Source organism: Protopterus annectens, chromosome 4.part1 (genome assembly GCF_019279795.1).
Source record: "Protopterus annectens isolate FY-2018-M chromosome 4.part1, PAN1.0, whole genome shotgun sequence".
Taxonomy (NCBI): domain Eukaryota; kingdom Metazoa; phylum Chordata; order Ceratodontiformes; family Protopteridae; genus Protopterus; species Protopterus annectens.
In genome coordinates this window covers 323,208,770-323,231,317 of record NC_056734.1, presented here as the reverse complement: position 1 = coordinate 323,231,317, position 22,548 = coordinate 323,208,770, and positions in this window count along the sequence as shown.

The window sequence follows — 22,548 nt, the reverse complement described above, 5'->3', positions numbered from 1 at the left end:
ATTACATTCCTACAACACCCAGTTCTGCTGATGCTACAGGCACTGATGTCCATGATATGCTTACAACACCCAGTTCTGCTACTGCTATAGGTGCTGATGGCTCCAGGACATGCCTAAAACACCCAGATCTGCTGCAGCAACAGGCACTGACAGTTCTATGACATGCCTATAACACCCAGCTCAACTGCTGCCACAGGTACTGATGGTTCCATGAGATGCCTACAACACCCAGTTCTGCTGCTGCTATAGGCACTGATGGCTCCAGGACATGCCTAAAACACCCAATTTTGCTGCGGCAACAGGCACTGACAGTTCCATGACATGCCTATAGCACCCATCTCAGCTGCTACCACAGGCACTGATGGTTCCATGACATGCCTTCGGCACCCAGCTCTGTTTTTGCCACAGGCACTGATGGTTCCATGACATGCCTACAACACACAGCTCTGCTGCTGCCACATGCAATGATGGTTTCATGACATGCCTACAGCAAACAGCTCTGCTGCTGCCACAGGCACTGACAGTGCCATGACATGCTTACAGCACCCAGCTCTGCTGTTGCTACAGGCACTGACAGTTCCATGACATGCCTAAAACACCCAGCTCTGCTGCTGCCACAGACACTGATAGTTCCATAACATGCCTACAACACCCAGCTCTACTGCTGCCACAAGCACTGACATTTCCATGACATGCTTATTACGCCCAGCTCTGCTGGCGCCAGAGGCACTGATTGTTCCATGATATGCCTACAGCACCCAGCTTTGCTGCTGCCTCAGGCACTGACAGTTCAATGACATGCATACAGCACCCAGCTCTGCTCTTGCCACAGGCACTAAAGGTTCCATGACATGCCTACAACACCCAGTTCTACTGCTGCCACCGGCACTGATGGTTCCATGGCATGCCTAAAACATACACCACTGCTGCTGCCACAGGCACAGACGGTTGTATGACATGCCTACAGCACTCCGCTGTGCTGCTGCCACAGTCACTGATGGTTCCATGACATGGCTACAACACCCAGCTCTGGCTTTGCCACAGGCACTGATGATTCCATTGCATGCATTCAACACCCAGCTCTGCTGCTGCCACAAGCACTGACAGTTTCATGACATACCTATTACACCCAGCTCTGCTAGTGCCAGAGGCACTGATGGTTCCATGATATGCCTACAACACCCAGCTCTACTGCTGCCTCAGGGACTGACAGTTCCATAACATGCCTACAGCACCCAGCTCTGCTGTTTCCACAGGCAATAATGGTTCCATGACATGCCTAAAACACCCAGCTCTTCTGCTGCTGCTCATGCACTGACGGATCCATGACATATCTACTGCACCCAACTCTGCTGCTGGCACAGACACTGATGGTTCCATGATATCCCTGCAACATCCATTTCTGCTGCTGCTTTAGGCACTGACAGTTCCATGACATGCCTGCAGCACCCATCTCTGCTGATGCCACAGGCACTTATGGTTGCATGACATGCCTACAACACCCAGCTCTGCTGCTGCCAAAGGCACTGATATTTCCATGACATGCTTATAATACCCAGCTCTGCTACTTTCATGTACTGACCATTCTATGACTTGCCTACAGCACCCAGCTCTACTGCTGCCACAGGCACTGATGGTTCCATGACATGCCTACAACACACAGATCTGCTGATGCCACAGGCACTGAAGGTTCCATGACATGCATACAGCAGCCAGCTCTGCTGCTGCCACATGCACTGAAGATTCCAAGACATGCCTATAGAGCTCTGCTGTTGCCACAGGCACTGATGGTTCCATGACATGCCTACAACACCCAGCTCTACTGCTGCCACAGGCACTGCCTGTTGCATGACATGACTAAAACACCCACCTCTGCTTCTGCCACAGATACTGACAGTTGCATGACATGCCTACAGCACACAGCTCTGATGTTGCCACAGGCAATGATGTTTCCAAGACACACCTAAAACACACAGCTCTGCTGCTGCCTCAAGCACTGATGGTTCCATAACATGCCTAAAACACCCAGGCCTGCTGCTGCCACAGGCACATATGATTCCATGACATGCCTACAACCCCCAGTTCGCTGCTACTACTGAAGGTTGGATGACATGCCTACCACACCCAGATCTGCTGCTGACACCGGCACTGACAGTTCCATGGCATGCCTACAACACCCAGCTCTGCTGTTGCCTCAGGAAATGATGGCTCCGTGACATGCAGCAACACCCAACTCTGCTGCTACCTAGGCACTGATGGTATCATGACATCCCTAAAACATCCCATCTCTGCTGCTGCTACAGACATTGATGGTTCCATGACATGCCTACAACACCCAGCTCTTTTGCTGCCACAGGACTGATGATTCTATGACATACCTACAGCAACCAGCTCTGCTGCTGCCACAGGCACTGACGGCTCCAAGATATGCTTGAAACATCCAGCTCTGCTGCCGACAGATGCACAGATGGTTCAATGACATGCCTACAGCACCCGACTCTGCTGCTGCCACACGCACTGAAAGTTCCATGACATGCCTACAGAATCCAGCTCTGCTGTTGCCCCAGTAACTGCTGCTTCCATGACATGCAACAACACCCAACTCTGCTGCTGCCTAGGCACTGATAGTTCCATGACATCCCTAAAACACCCAGCTCTGCTGCTGCTACAGATATTGATGGTTTCATGATATGCCTACAACACCCAGCTCTTTTACTGCCACAAGCACTGATGGTTGCATGACATACCTGCAGCAACCAGCTCTGCTGTTGCCACAGGCACTGACGGTTCCATGATATGCTTGAAACTGCCAGCTCTGCTGCCAACACATTCACTGATGGTTCCACAACATGCCTACAGCACCCAATTCAGCTGCTGCCACAGGCACTGATGGCTCCATGACATGCCTACAGAACCCAGCATTTCTGCTGTCACAGGCACTGACAGTTCCATGACATGCCTACAGCACCCAACTCTGCTGCTGCCACAGGGGCTGAGAGTTCCATGACATGCCTTCAGAACCCAGCTCTGCTGCTGCCAAAGTCACTGATGGTTGCATAACATGCCTCAAACACCCAGCTCTGTTGCAGCCATATGCACTGATGGTTTCGCGACTTGCCTATAACACCCAGATCAGCTACTGCCACAGTCACTGACAGTTCCATGACATGCCTATAGAATCCTGCTCTACTGTAGATCGAGGCACTGATGGTTCTATGACAAGGCTACAGCACCCAGCTCTACTTCTGCCACAGGCACTGACAGTTCCATTACATGCATACAGCACCCATAACTGCTGCTGCTGCTGCTGCCAGAGGCACTGACAGTTCCATGACATGTCTGAAACACCCTCACTGCTTCTGCCACATGCAGTGAAGTTTCCATGATATTTCTACAGCACCCAACTCTACTGCTGCCATGAGGATGACAGTTCCATGGCATGCCTACAGCAACCAGCTTTGCTGCTTCCACAGGTACTGCTGGTTCCAAGACATGCCTAAAACACCCAGATCTTCTGCTGACAAAGACTGATGGTTGCCTGACATGCCTAAAACACCAACCTCTGCTGCAGCCATAGGCACTTACAGATCATGACATGTCAAAAACACCCAGCTCTGCTGCTGCCACAGTCACTGATGGTGCCATGACATGACTCAAAAACCCAGCTCTGCTGCTGACATATGCACTGATGGTTCCATGACAAACCTTGAGCACCCAGCTGTATTGCTGCCACAGGAACTGACAGTTCATTGACATGCATACAGCACCCATCTCTGCTGCTGCCACAGGCACTGGTGTTTCCATCACATTCCTGAAATGCCCATCACTGCTGCTGCTACATACACCAAAGGTTACATGACATGCCTACAATACCCAGCTCTTTTGCTGCAACAGGCACTGATGGTTCCATGACATACCTGCAGCAACCAGCTCTGCTGCTGCCACAGGCACTGATGGTTCTATGATATGCTTGAAACACCCAGCTCTGCTGCTGCCACATGCAATGATGGTTCCATGCCATGCCTACAACACCCAGCTTTACTGCTGCCACAGGCACTGTCAGTTCCATGACATGCATACAGAACCCAGCTCTGCTGGTGCGACAAGCACTGATGGTTCCATGACATGCCTACACCATCCAGCTCTGCTGCTGCCAAAGGCATTGATGGTTCCATGACATGCCTAAAACACCCAGCTGTGATGCTGCCACAGTCATTGATGTTTACATGACACGCCTAAAACACCGAACTCTGCTGCTGCCTAAAGCACTGATGGTTCCATAACATGCCTAAAACACCCAGGCCTGCTGCTGCCACAGGCACTGACAGTTCCATGACATGCCTACAACACCCAGATCTGCTGCTACTACTGACAGTTGGATGACATGCCTACAGCACCCAGCTCTGCTGCTGCCACAGGCACTGACAGATCCATGGCATGCCAACCATACCCAGATCTGCTGCTGCCACAGGCACTGATGGTTCCATGGCATGCCTACAACACCCAACTCTGCTGTTGCCTCAGGAACTGATGGTTCCATAACATGCAACAACACCCATCTCTGCTGCTGCCTAGGCACTGATGGTTCCATGACATCCCTAAAACACCCAGCTCTGCTGCTACAGACATTGACGGTTCCATGACATGCCTACAACACCCAGCTCTTTTGCTGCCACAGGCACTGACTGTTCCATGGCATACCTACAGCAACCAACTCTGCTGCTGCCACAGGCACTGACAGTTCCATGATATGCTTGAAACAGCCAGCTCTGCTGCTGCCACATGCAGTGATGGTTCCACGACATGCCTATATCACTCAACTCTGCTGCTGCCACAGGCACTATCAGTTCCATGATATGCCTACAGAACCCAGCTCTGCTATTGCCTCCGGAACTGATGGTTCCATGACATGCAACAACACCCACCTCTGCGGCTGCCTAGGCACTGATGGTTCCATGACATTAGTAAAACACCCAGCTTTGCTTCTGCTACAGATATTGATGGCTCCATGACATGCCTACAACACCCAGCTCATTTGCTGCCACAGGCACTGACGGTTCCATGACATACCTACAACAACCAGCTCTGCTGCTGCCACAGGCACTTATGGTTCCAACATATGCTTGAAACATATTGGTACATTGGTCAAACTATGAGGAGGGTCAGGGCTAGGATTTTAGAGCACCTAGGGGATGTTAGAAGGAAGAGAGATGAAAGTCCAGTAGCAATGCACTTTTTGTCTAAGCATCAGGTAAGGATGAGAGTTTATTTTTTCTGGCATGACCCAGTGGCATGAGAGGCAACTTTAGGACAGAGTTATCTAGACTTGAGAGTAGATTAATTATTAACTATCACACTTTGCATCCAAATGGAATGAATATGGAAAATAATTTGATTTTATAGTTCGTAGGTTAGTATCATATAGTAAGTGTGGTTGCTGAATTGCACATATACATATATACATAAATACATTTTTGCATTCTAGATGTATTTTGATTGTTATTTGTGCACATATATGTATATTTAAAAAGTGTTTTTCCACATGAAATGTCAAAGAGGTAACAGCATTTTTTGACCTAAAATTATTGGAAAAATATTTGTCATTAAACATCACTCCTAGGGGTCTCCATATTGATCGGCGACCAGCTGGGTGGGTTTACTGATGATGAGAGTGATTTATTAGCTGAATGGAGGCAAGCCTCACTGCAGTGCACACTCACTTGGATATGTGTTTTGGTCCGAAGGAACACCTGAAAGTTGGCGAAACTGCAGGGGGAGATTGCGGTGTTGCAGAATGCTCTTGTCAGTGAGATTTCCCCTAGCAGATATGAGAAATGTTTTGCTGAAGTTAGAGCAAATATGCAAAAGGTAGAGACTAATGTAACTGAACATAAAAAGAACAAACTTTTATGTGATGTTAATGATTTTGAGAACAACTTAGTCTATACCTATCCGCATAGGGGACGTAATAACAGTGCAAGGAAGAGCAAATGGAGTTTTCTGGTTGCTGGTGATTCATCCGCATCTTTTGGCAAGCAGAGTTTCACAAGGAAGAGTGTTTCCTTTGAGGACAGTACTTCAACTGATTCTGTGCATTCAAAAAACAGTATGGGGGTACAACAATCTGTCCAGCAATCACGAGGTCGACCGAAGAGGCAGTACGGGAAGAACAAGTAAAAAATGGAGACTGTATCCCTGACCCCGTCGTGAGTTTTGACCATTTGAACACACAGTTTGTGTTTGGACATGATGTGAACAATGCTGTTAATGATGTTAATAGCAGTGCTGGTAAAGATTTTGTTGTTTATGATCAAAGGGAAAATAGCATTTTGAAAATTCTTAATTTATCCAGCACCGTTATTTCTAATGACGTTGAAAAAGTATTGTTAAAGGAAGCAAAATTCGTTCCCACTAGAATTCCATCATTAGCAGATATTATATTAGATATTAAAAAATTCTGTCGCAAGTTACATTTAAGGGCATTTTTTCAAAATAAACAAAACGTTGTGAGTTATAATGTACAAGATGTTGGATTAAATACAAGTGACAGTTTTTCTGATGATGATTTGATGAATCTAAGTATTTAAGATGGTGTTGTGTTTCAGGTATGTATGGAACTGGGTGATGGGATTATGGGTGCTTGTGAAAACCATGTAGTTGAAAATTAACTTTTTGTTAAAGGTTAGTTATGGACATTTAGATATACCCAAGTTGATTTCTAATAGTACGTTTATGCCACCCAGAACTAGCAGTGCCATTAATATTTTTGAAAAATTGGTATGCAGTAAAGTTAAGAAGCATTATGGTAGATTTGCTAAGATTTTTAAATCTTATAATCTTAGCAAATCAGAATGGCAGGCAATAAAGGTATTAAGGTCTAATTTGGATAAGGTTGTAATCAAGGTTGCTGACAAAGGAGGTAATTGGGTCATAATGAATGTAAGTCAATATGATGAGATGGTATCAGAGTTATTATTAGAGGAAGGATATTATGTTAAGTTGGAACACAATCCCATCCAGAGATTTGTTATTGAACTTCAGGACATTTTGGAACATGGGGAAAGACTTGTTTTTTTGAACCATAAGGTTGTTAAAAAATTAATTGTTGAAAATACTAGACATCCTTTTTTATATGCATTGCCAAAGGTTCATAAAAATTTAGTCAAATCCCCTGGTCGTCCAATTATCTCTGGTAAAGGGTCCGTTTTGGAAAATGTTAAATTTTTTTTAGATTTCCATCTTAAAAAACACTTAATAAATATACCTTCTCATGTTAAAAAAAACCAGGAAATATATCAAGACCTGTTAAATTTTGAATGGAAGGATGATTATTTTTGGGGAATGGCAGATGTTAAGGCCTTATATACTAATATTGACAAGAGAAGGGGAATGGCGGCTGTTGCTAGAAGGCTGGGGAAGGGTCCACGTACAGGGATTCTTTTGACTGTTTTGGAATTTTGTTTGACTCACAATTATTTTAGGTGGAAAAATGACCTTTTTTTGCAAAAGAGTGCTACGGTAATGGGGGCATCCTTTGCCCCCTCTTATGTCATTATTTATATATGGGGGGTTTTGAAAATCAGTTCATGATGTTAGATGATTATTTTGTGAATAATGTAGCTTATTATAGGAGGTACATTGATGATTTACTGTTTGTTTGTAAAGGAAGTGAAAAGGGTTTTTTTTGGACTTCATGCAAAGTCTCAATAATAATCTGCATGGCTTAAAATTCACTTGGGATACTGATAGATCTAGTGTCACATTTTTGGATTTGGTACTTTATGTAGATAAGAATAGCATCCAGTTTAAACCACATAGAAAATCAACTGCTGTTAACAATTTTCTATATGCTACTAGCATCCACCCCCCACATTTGATACAGTCCCTGCCCTATGGAGAATTTAAGAGAATTCTCAATAATACCTCCGATGTTACATTGAATGAAAATAAATTAAATGAGGTACATGATAGGTTGTCTGTCAGGGGGTATAAAGAAGAATTGTTGTCAAAAGCTAGAAATAGGGCATTGGGTAACGTGGAGGGGCATGCTAGGGGAACTGTCATTTCTTAAGAGGGATGCTTTGTATAATGAAACTGGTTGTAGAAATGAAAAAAAAAAACTATTCTTTGTTACCAGATATACTGATTTTTCGGCCTTTTTGGAAATGACAGTTAGACAAGCATGGGAAATAGTTTGTGAGGACAGCTCCATAGGAGCTCTATTTCCTAAACATATTGTTTTCTCCTATGGGAGATATGGTAACCTTAAAGAAATATTGAACAAGAAATCCATGGGTCCTGTAGGACAGAGTAGAATGGATAATCAAGTAGGTACCCATTGTTGTGGACACTGTTCAATATGTAATCGGGTAAGGAAATTACATGGATGTAGAATTAATGGGAAGTTGTATAGGGCTTGTTAATTCTACGATTGTAATAGCTTTGGTGTTATTTACATCCTGGGATGTAACTGTCACCCAGTTCATTGGTACATTGGTCAAACTACGAGGAGGGTCAGGGATAGGATTTTAGAGCACCTAGGGGATGTTAGAAGGAAGAGAGATGAAAGTCCAGTAACAATGCACTTTTTGGCTAAGCATCAGGGTAAGGATGAAAGTTTATTTTTTAGTGTTTTGGCATGACCTAGTGGCATGAGAGGCAACTTTAGGACAGAGTTATCTAGACTTGAAAGTAGATTAATTATTAACTATCACACTTTGCATCCAAATGGAATGAACATGGAAAATAATTTGATTTTATAGTTCGTAGGTTAGTATCATATAGTAAGTGTGGTTGCTGAATTGCACATATACATATATACATAAGTACTTTTTTGCATTCTAGATGTATTTTGACCGTTATTTGTACACATATATGTATATTTGAAAAGTGTTTTCTGCACGAAATGTTTCGGATTTAAAATGTTCTACTAGGGTAGGGTTACCCTACTAGATGCACATAAAATGATATATAGTGTATAATAAAGTGGATTTTTGTACTAAATAAAATTAAATTACATTTTTTATAATATATATAATTGTTCTATATGATAAATTTGATGCTTATGAATTTTGCATATATATATATATATATATATATATATATATATATATATATATATATATATATTATATCATTCAGAATGAAGCAGTGCGGTATGTATAGTTTATAAAAATATCTTAAAAAGTTTAAAAAAGTTTAAAAGATTACTTTTTGCCTAAGTGGTCAATTAATTAATTATTTGGAATATTGATAGTTTAATTGATGTAATTTATGCTGGTGGTGGTACATATATTTATAAGGACATGAGTTGTGTTTAGAATTGTTCCATTAGAAGCCAAGATGCCGAGGTACCAGAACATTTTGTAATAATAAATACTTGTTCTTGAAGTGGTGTTCTAGTAATATTCTTTTTCTGAATTGGTCATGGCTTATATGTTTATAGAGAAATTTTTATGAAGGTGTTTCTTGAATATGGTTGAAGCAGCCAGCTCTTCTGCTGCCACATGCACTGATGGTTCCACAACATGCCTACAGCACCCATCTCTGCTGTTGCCACAGGCACTGACAGTTCCATGACATGTCTACAGAACCCAGCTCTGCTGGTGCTACAGGCACTGATGGTTTCCTGACATGCCTATAGCACCCAGTGCTGCTGCCGCCACAGGCACTGACAGTTCAATGACATGTCTACAGAACCCAGCTCTGCTTGTGCCACCGGCATTGATGGTTCCATGACATGCCTAAAACACCCATCTCGGCTGCTGTCACAGGCATTGACAGTTCCATGACATGCCTATGGAACACAGTTCTGCTGGTGTCACAGGCACTGATGGTTTCCTGACATGCCTACAGCACCCAGCACTGCTGCTGCCACAGGCACTGACAGTTCCATGACATGCCTGCAGCACCCAACTCTGCTGCTGCCAGAGACACTGACAGTTCCATGACATGTTACAGAATTCAGCTCAGCTGGTGCCACAGGCATTGATGGTTCCATGATATGCCTAAAACACCCAGCTCTGCTGCTGCAACAGTCACTGATGGTTGCATGACATGCCTCAAACACCCGGCTCTGCTGCAGCCATATGCACTGATGGTTTCATGACTTGCCTACAACACCCAGCTCAGCTACTGCCATAGACACTGACAGTTCCATGACATGCCTATGGAACCTAGCTCTACTGCAGATAGAGGCACTGATAGTTCCATGACAAGGCTACAGCACCCAGCTCTATTGCTGCCACAGGCGCTAATAGTTCCATTACATGCATACAGCACCCAGCACTACTGCTGCTGCCAGAGGCACTGACAGTTCCATGACATGCCTGAAGCACCCATCACTGCTGCTGCCACATGCACTGAAGGTTCCATGACATGCCTGAAACACCCAGCTCTGCTGCTGCCACATTCACGGATAGTTCCAAGACATGCCTACAACAGCCAGCTTAACTGCTGCCAGAGACACTAACAGTTCATAGGTTCATAGGTTGGTACTAGGCTATCAGCCCTATGGCCTGTACAAGCCTAGCCATAACAATTCCCTGGCTATTTCTTCCCACACTATTTACTTCCCTGGACCCCTGTCTAGCAGGGTGACTAACATGATCCCTGGGGTGAATTTCCTTTCTCCCATCCAATCGTCAAGGTTCCTTTTGAAGAGGACCAAAGAGGCACTCTGCTTGACATGTATGGGCAATCTATTCCAGAGTCTGGGGAGTCTCTGGGTCAGAAACCTATCCCTCCAGCATGTTTTGTTTATTGTGATGACAAGGTTTAGATCCCTGGAGTGTGTGGCTCTGAGGGATTGGGATTTCTTTAAGTGTAGCATGTCCAACCGCTCTGGGTTTGACATGGCCTTGTATGTTAAGCAAAGATCGCCTCTGAGTAGACCATATGTGACAGAGTATAGCTGGAGTTATTTAAGGCGGTCAGCATAGGGCATCTGCTTTAGGCCTGTGATTCTTTTAGTGAGGTATTTCTGCGGCCTTTCCAGTTGTTGCAGATGTCTTGAGAGGTACATACCAAACGGGGTGTTGTATTCTATAATGGGTCTAATAAGGGATGAGTATAGTGGGACAATGACCTCCTTTTTTCCTGGATGAAAAGCCCTTAGTGATGAGGTGTGCCACATAGAAGGATTTCCTGACTGTTGTGGTGATGTGGTTATCGAAGGTGAGACCACTGTCCACCTGTGTCCCTAAGTCTCTTATCACACTTTCAGTGTTTAGTGTACTGCCACCTATATGGTAATTCATGGACACATGTTTTTTCCCAAAGGGGATAACTATACTTTTCTTGGCATTGAGCTTGAGCCCATGGCTCTGGCACCAAGCATCTGTTTCTGTAAGGCCTTTTTGAAGAGTATCCACATCATTTGGAGATTCAATAATAGCTCCCAGTTTGCAGTCATCTGCGAACTTTGTTATCCAGAGTCCCTTAGTGTTGGCCTGTACTTCAGAGAAGTAGATGCCAAACAAGAGCGGTCTCAGGACGGAACCCTGAGGTACTCCACTTGTCACTTGTCTGGAGCTGGATTTGGAGTTGGCTACTTTTACAGTGTGGGTTCTATCAGTAAGCCAGTTAGCAACCTATTGGGTGACGTAGGGATTAATGCCCAGCTTAGTAAGTTTATCTATGATTCCAGAGTGGGGGATGGTGTCAAAGGCTTTGGCAAGGTCTAGATAGGCTGTGTGGACCATCTTACCCTTGTCCATGGCTCTGGAGACTGATTCAAAGAAGTCAATCAGGTTCAGGAGACAAGATCGGCCATTCACGAACCCAAACTGTGTGGGGTCCAGTGTTTGAAGGTTGCCAATGTCTTTGTTTATAAGTTCCATGATAATACGCTCCATGGCCTTGCAGATAAGGCTTGTCAGACTGATGGGATGGTAGTTTCCGGGATCCAAGGAGGATCCCCCCTTGTGGAGTGGGATAACTGTAGCTCTGCACCACTCAGTGGGCACGAAACCTGAGGTGAGGCTATGATTAAACATGACACTTAGGTGAGGTGCCAGTTCATATTGTAGTTCATGTAGTACACAGCCCAGGATGTCATCTGGTCCCATGTTTGCTGTATTCTTAGCTTTGGAGAGTGCATTTTTTACCTGTGTGGCTGTTATTACCGGAATTTGGCATCTTCCGGTATTGAGATGGGCCATTTAGGGGGTGAGAAGGGGGTGAAGTTGGCACTGAATCAATCTGCCAGGATATTGGCAATATCCTTGGATCAGTATTTTTAATGTCATTCGGTTTTAGCACAGAGCAAATCTGAGCATTGCTATCTAGATTCGTGACATAGTTATAGAATGCCTTGTGGTTGTCTTTGGAATCTTTGGCAATTTTATTTTCATAACTAGCTTTGGAGGATTTTATGAGGGATCTCAGTTTCTTACTGAGGCTGGTAAGGAAGTTTTTTGCATCCTGGGATTTTCCTCTTTTCTGCAGCAGTTTCTTCCTTTTGTTGTAAAGTTTGTTTATGGCAGGGGACCACCAGATTGCCTTCTTTTTTTTGGATGAGAGCATCTTGGTTCTATTTGGGATGGCACGATTTATGCATGAGTGTATGTGCTCATACAGTGCCTTAGTGTAGGATTCAGCAGTTGAACTTTCAGCTCCTGTCTGCATGGGTGTCATGAAGTTTGTCACTTCTGACTTGAGTAGCATGAAGTTGGCTTTGGAGAAGTTTTTTATGGAGGTTTCCTTACTGGGGGGTGGGGGTGGGATGTGGATGTTAAGGGTGATTAGCTTATGGTCAGACCTGACTAACGAGGGGGTGACCATAGGTGTGGAGCATCGATTTCTCATGTTGGTAATGACCAGGTCTAGGATATTGGAGCCCCTGGTGGGACTATGGATTAGTTGATCCAGGGCATTGGAATTTATGAACTCCAAGAACCGTTGGGCAAAGGTGTTGGTGCATGAGTAGTTTTCCCAGTTAATGGCAGGGTAGTTAAAATAATCCAGTATTAGGGTGTTTGGTTCTATCTTAATATTTTCCAGTATGTTTAGAAAGGTGTAGTGAGAATCTTGGGGTATGGTGGGGGATCTGTAGCAAGCTACAGTTTGGATTGCAGTCTTACCTAGTGTTAGTTGTACCTGGAGAATTTCAGATGCATTGTGTTGGGCAACTAGCCTGGTGGTGTGAATATCCTTGGTGAATATTGACACTCCTCCACTTTTAGTGTTTCAGTCCTGCTTTGGTGGCCGAAAAGTGTGGTAAGAGTTGTAGCCTGGTATTGCAGGGGTGCTCTCTGGAGCCTTGAACCAGGTCTCAGTTAGTGCACAGATATCGATGTTCTCCATTTTTAGGAGTGCCTCGAGAGAGTGCATTTTGAGGTTTAGACTTCTAGCATTGAGTAGCATTACCTTCAGATTTTGCATGCTTGTACCTGTTATGGTGGTGGTTTTGTCCTTTGAACTTTGCCTAAAAAAGGTATTATAGGGGTGTCAAGAGCCTTGACCAGTAACCTGAATCCCAGGGGTGACAGGTGCAGTCCATCTCTGGCAAAGCATCATGGTCTGTCAATCATGTCGTCCCAGGCAGATAGATACTGGATCCCCTTTGAATGACACCAGAAGCTTAGCCAATTGTTGAAGTCAATCATTTTGTCCTTATATTGTGGTATCATTCTGGGTGAAGGCAGGATGCTACTCAGGGCTAGGGTCATACCTGCCTGGGCCACATGATCTGAGAGCTCTTCCATGTCTCTTTTCATGCAATCCAGGGAGGTACGTCTCAAGTCATTCACTCCAACATGGACAATGACACAGGCAGCTGACTGTAATTTTCTCCTTGTTCAACCTGGTGAGAGGGAGATCAGTGTGCCTGACTATAGAGTCACCTATGACTAAAGTGTTAGGTACATTGTCTTGCCTTAGGGGCTGTTGCTGGGTGGCACACAGGTGTTGTGAACTATGTGACACTTTGGTTGTGATCGGTGTTTGTTTGCGTTTCAACTTCAGAGGTTCTTGTTGCTTGGGCAGGTTACAGTTAAGGGCCTCTGCATATGTGGATTTAGTGTTGCTATATGTGGATGTTGGTGGTGTGGGTTTAGAAAGGCTATGTGTTGCTTGAGGTGTAGTGTGGGTGTTAACCTTCTCCTCTTGACTGTCTAGCACAATCTTGGATGGTGAGAGCTTTACTTCCATTTTGGCTATGTAAGTGCATCTCTCACAGGTTGTAGTGTTGGGTGGTAGGAGGAGAGGGTTGTCTGTGTACATGAGGCAATTGCTGCATTGCCCCAGTATGCCCAGATTCACCAGGTGGACAGGAGAAATCACCGGAAGCTGACCCTTGGACATGCCTGGTTTGGTGCTTTTTTTTTGTAAAGTACAGGAGCTGTTTTCCCTTACCTTAGCAAGGTACTTTGCAATTATAAGCTGTTTAGTGCCTACTATTAATTTCTCCTTATTAACAAGGAGAGTTGAGTGCTTGTATCAGTTTAAGGCTTCCTAGTGCTTTCCAGCAGGTTTTAGAGAAAGTGCTGGTCAAAGGGATGCTTAAAGGTAAGATGAAAAAAAAATGCACACTGCAGTGTGCACTAGAGAAGTTAGACGTGAAAGTAGATAACTTAAGTTTTACCTGTTTAAAAAGTTAAGGTTTAGTGGAGAGTTACTATTTTTAAAACAGCAATATGGGTTGAAAGGGGTGGTCACTTTTGTATTCTGGTACTATAGAATACAGTAGGATGGCCAATAAATTTAAATAGTTGAAGGGGAGGGGATTTTGATTTAGTGATTACTCACACAAGCCAGTGAAAGTAGAGAGGAAATGAGATATATGGTCAGATTAACATAAGAGGCAGGCAACTAGAAAGACAGTGGTATTTAACAAGACAACTGTGAATAGGTGGGAAGGCGGGAAAAAATTCTGCCTGACTCAGAAGAGACAGAGAGCTGTGGTCTCTTTTGAAGTTTTAATATGCTGTTAAAGCAGAATGCAAGTAAAACACAAGGTAAAGAAAACAAACTACAGTATTTAAAATATACAAAATACAAAAAATAAAAGCAAACTAACCTTTCCTTCACAGCAAAGTGTAGCAGAGTCTAGATGAGCCTTTCTGGTAATGACATGTCTACAGAACCCAGCTCTGCTGGTGCCACAGGCACTGATGGTTCCATGACATGCCTACAGCACCCAGCTCTGCTGCTGCCACAGGCACTGACAGTTCCATGACATTTCTACAGCACCCAACTCTACTGCTGCCACAGGGACTGACAGTTCCATGGCATGCCTACAGCACCAAGCTCTGCTGCTTCCACAGGCACTGCTGGTTCCATGACATGCCTGAGACACCCAGATCTGCTGCTGCCACAGGCACTGATTGTTCCATGACATGTCTAAAACACCCAGTTCTGCTGGTGACACAGACTGATGGTCTCCTGACATGCCTAAAACACTCACCTCTGCTGCAGCCATAGGCACTTACGGTTCCATGACATGCCAAAAACACCCAGCTCTGCTGCTGCCACAGTCACTAATGGTTCCATAACATGATTCAAACACCCAGCTCTGCTGCTGCCATATGCACTGATGGTTTTATAACTTGCTTACAACACCCAGCTCAGCTACTGCCACAGACACTGATGGTTCCATGACATGCCTATAGCACCCAGTTCTACTGCAGATAGAGGCACTGATGGTTCAATAACCAACCTACAGCACCCAGCTCTGCTGCTGCCACAGGCACTGATGTTTCCATGACATTCCTGAAATACCCATCACTGCTGCTGCCACATACACTGAAGGTTATATGACATGCCTACAGCATCCAGCTCTTTTGCTGCCACAGGCACTGACGGTTCCATGACATACCTACAGCAACCAGCTCTGCTGCTGCCACAGGCACTGACGGTTTCATGATATGCTTGAAACACCCTGCTCTACTGCTGCCACATGCAATGATGATTTCACGCCATGCCTATAACACCCAGCTATACTGCTGCCACAGGCACTGACAGTTCCATGACATGCCTACAGAACCTAGCTCTGCTGGTGCCACAAACACTGATGGTTCCATGACACACCTAAAACACCCAGATCTGCTGCTGCCACAGGCACTGACAGATCCATGGCATGCCTACCACACCCAGATCTGCTGCTGCCACAGGCACTGATGGTTCCATGGCATGCCTACAACACTCAGCTCTGGTGTTGCCTCAGGAACTGATGGTTCCATGACATGCAAAAACACTCAACTCTGCTGCTGCCTAGGCACTGACGGTTCCATGACATCCCTGAAACACTCATTTCTGCTGCTACAGACATTAACAGTTCCATGACATGCCAAAAGCAACCAGCTCTGCTGCTGCCACAGGCACTGATGATTCCACAACATGCCTAGGGCACCCTACTCTGCTGCTGCCACAGGCACTGACGGTTCCCTGACATGCCTTCAGAACCCAGCTCTGCAGGTGCAACAGGCACTGATGGTTCCATGGCATGCCTACAAAACCCAGCTCTGTTGTTGCCTTAGGAACTGATGGTTCCATGACATGCAACAACACCCAACTCTGCTGCTGCCTAGGCACTGACGGTTCCATGACATCAGTAAAACACCCAGCTCTGCTGCTGCTACAGACATTGATGGTTCCATGACATGCCTACAACACCCATCTCTTTTGCTGCCACAGGCACTGACGGTTCCATGACATACCTACAGCAACCAGCTAGGCACTGATAGTTCCATCATATGCTTGAAACAGCCAGCTCTGCTGCCGCCACATGCACTGATGGTTCCACAACATGCCTAGGGCACCCAACTCTGCTGCTGCCACAGGCACTGACATAGGTTCATAGGTTCATTCAGTCGGGCAGCATAGACAGATGTTTGAGACCCTTTATCTTTTTGTGGGAACTTTTTTTTGGCCTCTCCAGCTGCTGCGTGTCGGGTCAGATACATTCGGAGATGGGCATTGTACTCTCAATCATTGGTCTTGAGTGATGATGAGTATAGGAGACTGCCTGACCTCCCTTGATCTAGATGAGAATCCCTTCATGATGGGCAATGCAATGTGTCTTCTAACTACTTACTTTAGCTACATGGTGTCGAATGACGCTATCAACCTGATGAGTTTTTCATGATACCCGATGGGGTATTGTATCGAAGGCCTTACCAGACCGGAGGTGTATGGACTGCCTTGCCTTTCCCTCATCAATGGCTGTGGTGGTGACTGTGAAAAAGTCAACCAAGTTTAGAGGAGCATGACAATAGGCAGGCCAAACTGAAAGGATCCAAAGTCTGCAAATTCCCTATGTCTTTGTTTATTATTTCCATTATGATCGTTTTTGCTTTGGAGAGAGCAGTTCTCACTTGGGCGTTGGAGATGTTTGGGGGGCTGCAATCGCTTGGTATAGATATCTCTCCTTTTGGGGGGGAGGGGGGGGTCAGTTCCATGACATGTCTGAAACACCCATCACTGCTGCTGCCACATGCACTGAATGTTCCATGACATGCCTACAACACCCAGCTCTTTTGCTGCCAAAGGCAATGATGGTTTCATGAGATTCCAACAGCAACCAGCTCTGCTGTTGCCACAGGCACTGATGGTTCAATGATATGCTTGAAAAACCCAGCTCTGCTGCTGCCACATTCACTGATGGTTCCAAGACATGCCTACAACACCCAGCTTTGCTACTGCCAGAGACACTGACAGTTCCATGACATGTCTACAGAACCCAGCTCTGCTGGTGCCACAAGTACTGAGGGTTCCATGACATTTCTACAGCACCCACCTCTACTGCTGCCACAGGGACTGACAGTTCCATGGCATGCCTACAGCACCAAGCTCTACTGCTTCCACAGGCACTGCTGGTTCCAAGACATGCCTGAAACACCCAGATCTGGTGCTGCCACAGGCAGTGATAGTTCCATGGCATGCCTAAAACACCCAGATCTGCTGCTGACAAAGACTGATGGTTTCCTGACATGCCTAAAACACCCACCTCTACTGCGGCCATAGGCACTTACGGTTCATGACATGCCAAAAAAAAATACAGCTCTGCTGCTGCCACAGTCACGGATGGTTCCATGACATGACTCAAACATCCAGCTCTGCTGCTGCCATATGCACTGATGGTTTCATAACCTGCTTATAACACCCAGCTCAGCTACTGCCACAGACACTGACAGTTCCATGACATGCCTATAGTACCCAGCTCTACTGCAGATAGAGGCACTGACGGTTCTGTAAAAAACCTAGAGCACCCAACTGTACTACTACCACAGGCACTGACAGTTCCATGACATGCATACAGCACCCAGCTCTGCTGCTGCCACATGCACTGATGTTTCCATCACATTCCTGAAATACACATCACTGCTGCTGCCACATACACCAAAGGTTACATGACATGCCTACAACTCCCAGCTCTTTTGCCACAACAGGCACTGATGGTTCCATGACATACCTACAGCAACAAGTTCTGCTGCTGCCACAGCCACTAACAGTTCCATGATATGCTTGAAACATCCAGATCTGCCACTGCCACATGCAATGATGGTTCCACGTCATGCCTACAACACCCAGCTTTACTGCTGCCACAGGCACTGACAGTTCCATGACATGCCTACAGAACCCAGTTTTGCTGATGCCACAAGCACTGATGGTTCCATGACATGCCTACACCATCCAGCTCTGCTGCTGCCACAGGCATTAATGGTTCCATGACATGCCTAAAACACCCAGCTATGATGCTGCCACAGGCATTGATGTTTACATGACACACCTAATACACCCAGCTCTGCTGCTGCCTGAAGCACTGATGGTTCCATAACATACCTAAAACACCCAGGCCTGCTGCTGCCACAGGCACTGACGGTTCCATGACATGCCTACAACACCCAGATCTGCTGCTACTACTGACGGTTGGATGACATGCCTACAGCACCCAGCTCTGCTGCTGCCACAGGCACTGACAGATCCATGGTATGCCTACCACACCCAATTCTGCTGCTGCGACAGGCATTGATGGTTCCATGGCATGCCTACAACACCCAGCTCTGCTGTTGCCTCAGGAATTCATGGTTGCATGACATGCAACAACACCCAACTCTGCTGCCTAGGCGCTGACGGTTTCATGACATCCCTAAAACACCCAGCTCTGCTGCTGCTACAGACATTGATGGTTCCATGACATGCCTACAACACCCAGCTCTTTTGCTGACACAGGTCACTAACGATTCCATGACATACCTACAGCAACCAGCTCTGCTGCTGCCACAGGCACTGACGGTTCCATGATATGCTTGAAACAGCCAGCTCTGCTGCTGCCACAAGCACTGACAGTTCCATGACATGCCTACAGAATTCAGCTCTCCTGGTGCCACAGGCACTGACGGTTCCATGGCATGCCTACAACGCCCAGCTCTGCTGTTGCCTCCAGAACTGATGGTTCCATGACATGCAACAACACCCAAATCTGCAGCTGCCTAGGCGCTGATGGTTCCATGACATCAGTAAAACACCCAGCTCTGCTGCTGCTACAGATATTGATGGCTCCATGACATGCCTACAACACCCATCTCTTTTGCTGCCATATGCACTGATGGTTCCATGACATACATACAGCAACCAGCTCTGCTGCTGCCACAGGCATTTATGGTTCCATCATATGCTTGAAACATATTGGTATATTGGTAAAACTACGAGGAGGGTCAGGGTTAGGATTTTAGAGCACCTAGGGGATGTTAGAAGGAAGAGAGATGAAAGTCCAGTAGCGATGCACTTTTTGTCTAAGCGTCAGGGTAAGGATGAGAGTTTATTATGTAGTGTTCTGGCATGACCAAATGGCATGAAAGGCAACTTTAGGACAGAGTTATCCTGACTTGAGAGTAGATTAATTATTAACTATCTCACTTTGCATCCAAATGGAATGAATATGGAAAATAATTTGATTTTATAGTTTGTAGGTTAGTATCATATAGTAAGTGTGGTTGCTGAATTGCACATATACATATATACATAAATACATTTTTGCATTCTAGATGTATTTTGATTATTTGTGCACATATATGTATATTTGAAAAGTGTTTTTCCACATGAAACCCACAAGGTTAGAATTGCTGGAGCCATGTCAGACTCTAAGCCAGTCACAAGCAGTGTCCCACAGGGCTCGGTCCTGGGACCCTTCTTGTTTGGCATTTATTTTTCTGAGGTGCAAGCAAACATATGAGGATTGTGGCTAACAAAGTTCGCAGATGACTGCAAACTGGGCGCCATAATTGATACTCCAGCGGACCCAAGCATCCTTCAGAAAGGCCTCATAGAAATGGATAACTGGTGCCAGAGCCATGGCCTTAAACTGAACGCCAAAAAATGTATAGTCATACCCTTTGGGAAAAACAAAGTACCCACAAATTACCACATAGGTGGTAATCCATTAAGTATTGAAGAAGTAATCAGGGACCTAGGGACCCAAGTTGACAGTAACCTCTCATTTGGCACTCACATTGCCAAGGTGGTTAGGAAGATCTTCTATATTACCCACCTTATCATGAAAGGATTCACATCTAGATCAAGAGAGGTCATTGTGCCCCTATACTCTTCCCTTATCAGGTCCATAATTGAGTACAATGCCCCATTTGGGATGTACATTATCCAACACCTGCAGCAGTTAGAGAGACCCCAAATGTACCTCACCAAGAGGATCAAGGGTCTCAAACATATGTCATTTGCTGCCCAGCTGAAGAAACTCCAGCTCTATTCAGTCGCATACCGCCTACTCAGAGGCGATCTATGTCTGACTTACAAGGCCATGTCCAATCCAGAATTAATGGACATGCTCCACCTCAGAAAATCCAAATCCACCAGAGCCACGAGAGATTTGAACCTCAACACAGAAATAAATAGGACGTGCTGGAGGGACAGATTCATAACCCAGAGGCTCCCTACACTCTGGAACAGAATCCCAGTCCATGTTAGGCAGAGCCCCTCACTGACTCTTTTCAAGAGAAATCTTGACGAGTGGATGGGAGATCGTAGGTTTACCCCGGGGGTCATTTCTGTGTCACTACTAGACAGAGGCACAGTAAACTAAACCCTAAATGGGCATAGTATTCTCATTCTAAGGGGTGGCAAAAGCCACACACAGTCAGGCTAGGCTTATAAATGCCCTAGGGCAGATAGCCTAGTATGAACCTATGAACCTATGAAAATGTTCTAGTAAGGTAGGGTTACCCTACTAGATGCACATAAAAATGATATATAGTGTATAGTAAAGTGGATTTTTGTATTAAATTGAATTAAATTACATTTTTATGATATGTAGAATTGATCTATATGATAAATACGATGCTTATGAATTATATATATATATATATATATATATATATATATATATATATATATATGTATATTATATCATTCAGAATGATGCATTGTGGTATGTATAGTTTATAAAAATGTCTTGAAAGTTTAAAAAAGTTTAAAAGTTGATTACTTTTTGCCTAAGTGGTCAATTAATTAATTAATTGGAATATTGATAGTTTAATTGATGTAATTTATGCTGGTGGTGGTGGTGCATATATTTATAAGGACAAGAGTTGTGTTTTGAATTGTTCCATTAGAACGCAAGATGCCGAGGTACCAGAATGTTTATTTTAATAAATACTTGTTCTTGAAGTGCTGTTCCTGTGGTATTCCTGTTCCTGAAATGGTTGTGGCTTATATGTTTATGGAGAACTTTTTATGAAGGTGTTTCTTGAGTATTTTCCTGCCATGAATATGGGGACTACTGGAGCAGCAGCTTTTTCAGCCACGCCAGTTGGTAACAATAACTTTTTTGCCGATTTGGTTTGTGACCGTGAACTTAGATTAACCTCTGATGGCTTTTGGATTTCTGCAGCTGAGAATGGAGAAGCAGAAAAGTTTAAAAGATTGGAGAGATTAATGGTCAAAGAAGTAACAGCATTTTTTGACCTAAACTTACTGGAAAAATATTTGTCATTAAACATCACTCCTAGGGGTCTCCGTATTGATCGGCTACCAGCTGGGAGTTTTACTGACGATGAGAGTGATGTATTAGCTGAATGGAGGCAAGCCTCACTGCAGTGCACACTCACTTGGATATGTGTTTTGGTCCAAAGGAACACCCGAAAGTTGGCGAAACTGCAGGGGGAGATTATGGTGTTGCAGAATTCTCTTGTCAGTGAGATTTCCCTTAGCAGATATGAGGAATTTTTTGCTGAAGTTAGAACAAATGTGCAAAAGGTAGAGACTAATGTAACTGAACATAAAAAGAACAAACTTTTACGTGATGTTAAGGATTTTGAGAACAACTTAGTCTATTCCTATCTGCATAGGGAACGTAATAATAGTGCAAGGAAGAGCAAACGGAGTTTTCCAGTTGCTCGTGATTCATCCGCGTCTTCTGGCGAGCAGAGTTTCACTAGGAAGAGTGTTTCCTTTGAGGGCATTACTTCAACTGATTCTGTGTATTTAAAAAACAGTATGGGGGTACAGGAATCTGTCCAGCAATCACAAGGTCGACCGAAGAGGCAGTATGGGAAGAACAACAAGTAAAAAACGGAGACTGTATCTGATTTG